Source organism: Bubalus bubalis, chromosome 9 (assembly GCF_019923935.1).
Source record: "Bubalus bubalis isolate 160015118507 breed Murrah chromosome 9, NDDB_SH_1, whole genome shotgun sequence".
Taxonomy (NCBI): domain Eukaryota; kingdom Metazoa; phylum Chordata; class Mammalia; order Artiodactyla; family Bovidae; genus Bubalus; species Bubalus bubalis.
This window is the reverse complement of record NC_059165.1, coordinates 69,372,061-69,376,612: the sequence shown is the minus strand read 5'-3', so window position 1 is coordinate 69,376,612 and position 4,552 is coordinate 69,372,061. Positions and strand designations below refer to the sequence as shown.

General features: G+C 38.7%; 1 pseudogene; it reads left to right on the top strand.

Annotated features, from left to right (window-relative positions):
- Window positions 1–716: 716 nt before the first annotated feature.
- Window positions 717–3,910, top strand: LOC123335272 (annotated as a pseudogene).
- Window positions 3,911–4,552: the final 642 nt, after the last annotated feature.

The window sequence follows — 4,552 nt, the reverse complement described above, 5'->3', positions numbered from 1 at the left end:
TCAATGATATTTTACACCCTGGCATATGCTGATTTTTATGTTTTATCTCCTAAATGGCCTGTAATATCCCATGTTTCTTTGTACCTGTTCTACTTAAAATATTTAGACTTGGATACTTATGTTCTTTATGCTTAAATTTCCTGTAAGTAGATATGATGAATTTGTATCTAATTTTAAAATTAAGCTCTCTCTTTCATGTATCTGTTTTAAAACAGAATAAATACATTCTTATTGCAAGACAAAATTGAAGAACATGTTGTTATAATGTTTCTGTCTTTGAAATTATCTGTTAATTACTAGTTTACCCAATAGTGCTTATTCACCACTGCAAAATTTCACTGAATAATATGAATTAGAACACACAAACATATAAATACAAATATACTCTGTGTATTCTAGATCTCATTATATGTAAAAATATTGTTCTCTATATACCTTTAAAACTTAGAAATATACATTATTTGAATATTAAGTACTATCACTAAAATCCCTAAATCAGTTAATTAATTAAGTGGGTGAATAAGTCCTTATTCACCATTGGCTCTTCTTTAGCAAAACCTATTGTGGAAACACACTGAACTAAACTGACCTGAATCCAATCTCAGTTATCCAATCAAAGTGCATTCTCTGCTTCATTAAAGGGATTTTTGAAATTGAAATGAAAATATTAAATTATATTATCTTCAGTTAATCCAAAAGAAGTATATTGGGAGGGTATGACTCAGCCACACCGAAGGTATATAAGGTGTGTACATACTCAACACACCCAAGTTGATGCTGGACCTCCCAAGGGCTTCAGAGACTGCTACAACCAGAGAAGAGCAGCCACATTTCAAGTGACCACCTACTCACCTGAATTCCATCAAGACAGAGTAAGTGACAACTTTCTTCATTTCCTAGATCAGGCCCTGTGGCTGCAGAGAAAAGAGTACAAATGGAGGTAAATTGAAGGAAACCTGATTCTTGTGTATTTGTGAGTGTATTGCTGCTGGGTTATTCGTCTTTCAATTAGTTTCATGAGAATATTTACAACCATTAGAAAGTATGCAGGCCACCTTTCTTTTCTCTGCAAATATTCACTTATTTAATTCTCATAATGAGACTGTGGAAGGTGTTAATGACCATATTCATCTCACAGACGAGGACCTGAGACACTGCTTGGCAGCTATCCTGAAAAGGGATCCATGGTTGTAACTTGAGAGCTAGGAATGAGAACCCAGCACTGTGGCCCCTGGGTCCATGACCTTCACAGTAGTTCTGATCTGCTTGACGGATCTCTCTTACAAATTTTTGGTTTTAATGAGACTATGTGTCTATTCTGATATTTCATCTTAGGTAGAGTATTTCTCATCTCTAGAAGTTCCATAGGCTGCTAATATCTTCCTATCATCTCCCTATGCTACTGCTTCCTCTGCATGCTTGATCACAGGGAGTCCATTTCTAGTGGCTGCTGTTAATCTGTCTCTACTAATTCTTTCATCTGATCATTTTGCGTCTATGGATTAATTTTCTACTGTTGAATGAATTTGTTTTGTTGCATGGCAGGTAATTCTAAGTGGAAGATCTACACTGTGCATTTTGGGGTGCTAGATATTCTATGTTCCTTTAGCTGACTTAATGTTGGCCTCTGTTCTGGTGCAGAGAAGGTGCTTCAAAACAGTTGAGACTTTTGAGGATTGCTTTAAGTCTTTTGTTAGCTGGGGCCAGAATAGACTTCAGTCTGGATAATTTGGCCCAACTACTGAGGCAATATCATTTCTGTGCAGTATATGTGTAGAAATCCTTGGATTAGGGATTTTATTTTCACTTTGGTTACTGGTGACAAAATATTCTGCCTGACTTGCGTCCCCAACAATTTTCCAGCCTACTCCTTTCCAGTGATTCAGATCCAGTCCAGGCACTTCCCACCCACATTGTGTTCATGTATCTTTGGACAGGAGACCTCCCTGCTGAGAAACTTTATCTGGCCCTTGTAGATCTCCTTCACTTGTTTTTTCCTTTCAAAGCACTATTCTGTGTTCCTATTGTCCCATGACTGAAAACCACCAGTTCTGTAGTTCCTCTGGCTTTTTTTTTTTTTTTTTTTTTTTTGGTTCACTGCTGGGGTGAAAAAAAAGCACTCTGTTGTATTTTAAAATAACTCATTGGTTAATAGTTTGCAACTTATGTTCTCTGTCATTGTAAAATGTTTTCTAGATTTGTTCTTAAGATTTAAGATTGTTAACAGTTTCAGTTCATGCTGTGATTGGCTAATTATTTAAGACATCACAGGAAAGTTGTTAAGAGATCACTTACTATGTCAATATTCATGTTTTATTTGTTTTTAAACTGTGATATTTCAGACTGAAATTACTAGGCACCCCAAGGATGTAGAGAAGCTACAAGAAACCCAAGCAACTGAAATGACCTCAGGTATGATGTTCTCAGTCACGTTTAATTAGAGAAAATTTTCTATCTCACCTCCTTCATCTTTCCAATATTCCATGCCCCAGGGATGACAGGGCTTCCCAGAGTCCTAGGACTCTGTTCTTGCCACCAGCCCTGAGGACTGGAAAGTCCCACTGCTGGGTGGAAAGTGAGCCCCTTATCAGCAGAGCCCTCCCAGGCAGTAAATTAACCACCAAAACCCTGTCAATATGCTCTGAAATTAAATTATGCAAGTTGAATAATGTCAGACTGGCAGATGCTTCCTGACCTGTTCCAATGACTGTATGGCTTGGACATTAGGACTCAAAACAGGACTATGAATCCCTTTCATCACTTCCTAACTAGCTAAAGTCATGGTTGAATCTATCAGAGTAGAGGGAATGTCTCTGAGAAATCCTCAGATTTGCATGTGAATTATACCAAGGCATATTTACATTCCTCTCTCCTTTATAGGCAAGAGTGTTAAACCTTGGAATGACCATGGAATTAGGAGTTTCCTAGAAGAATGGGAACTCCTTGAAGGTGAAGTTAAAGAAGAAGAATCACATAGCATCAAAAATAATTGCCAGGAATTTCAAGGAAAGGGGCATAACTAAGGGCAAGAGAAAATGTTTCCAGATGTTCACAAGCAGGCATGAGTTCTACTGGACCATTCATGAAGCCAACCAAAGACCAAGGCATGAACCTGTGCCATGCCCTTATGGAGAAGCTCTTCATGGAATCTTTAGACAGAGGCTGGAGAACAAGGACTCTTCAGGTTTGTTATATATATATATATATATTCGTCTTTGGATTTCTTTCATAGTGGCATCAGCTGGCCTAAATAAGGCACTGTCTCCAGAGAAGGGCAGCATGATGTGACTGGTTCTGGCCCCCAGATTCCAGACAGCACAGAGAACTTGATGCTATGAGCGTCTACTGCCCCGTCTCTTGTTTCTTCTCTTTGTCTCCAAAGAAATAAAGGACTTTGCTCCTGGTATGGTTTAGAATAGACATGACCCCCTGGGCCAATCTAAGTGATAGGCAAAGATTCAGGAGGAGGTCTGGGCAATGTCCTCATATATTCCATGTGTATCTCTCCCTCTCATGTCCTATTTGTACAGAAATGGCTGACTTTCCACCTTCTGAGAACCAGACTTCTGCCTGTGCCATCCCTGATTGCTTTGAGGAACTGCCTTGGACTCCCCTACATATTATCTACATAGAGAATCCTCAGGTACCCAGATGGGAGCCCTGGAATATGAACCTTCCACAGTCAAGAACATGCCTGTTTCCTGCATTACTACCATACCCTGACCCTCAATAGCAGTGGTCAACTTTTTCTGATGCTGAACCACATGGATAACTTACAGTTGGAACTTGGATCCCATTTTGATTCAAAGGACAGACAATAGAGTAGCACAAATCTACAAGCTCATGACTTCTTTCTTTCTAGCCCAATGTTGTGAGAAAAAATTGTGAAAATAAATGACTGTGACTCTCATCCCTTTCTAACTTGTGCTAGATTTTTGGATGGGCCATAGGATCATAGAAAGTCCAAGGGTCTGGGGAAGTGGTCACTTTCGAGGGGAACTGGGACCTGTTATCCTCTCTCCATTGTGCTTCCTTCATGGAGGTTCCTTTAACATTAGAGACAACTTAGACATTCAGAGATACCTATTCTCAAGTCTGCGTTCATCATTTCCTGTGTGATCACAGAACTTGTTTAGTGTTTCTGTGTCTGAAGTTCTTCCCATTAAAATGCAACCTTGTGTTTCTTATGTCAGAAGATAGTTTTAGAATATAAGCACATACATGGCAAAGTCTCTTGATGTTCCTTTTTTATATAAAGGAAAATTTTAATTTTGAGATCATTGTATTTTTCATAAGTTGTTTTGACAAATAATACAGAAATGTCCCAGAGAGAACCCTTGTATCCTTCATTCAATTTCCCCTCCTGGTAACATCCCAGTAGACCAAAGTACAATAACATAACTGGTATATTGACTGGATATAGCCAGATTACTGAGTCACTGCAAAATTCCTCATTTTGCTCTTTTTTTGGTGACACACACCACCCATCCACACTCACTCCTTCCTTAACTATTGGCAGCCACTAAGATGTTCTCCATTTCTATGTAGCAAT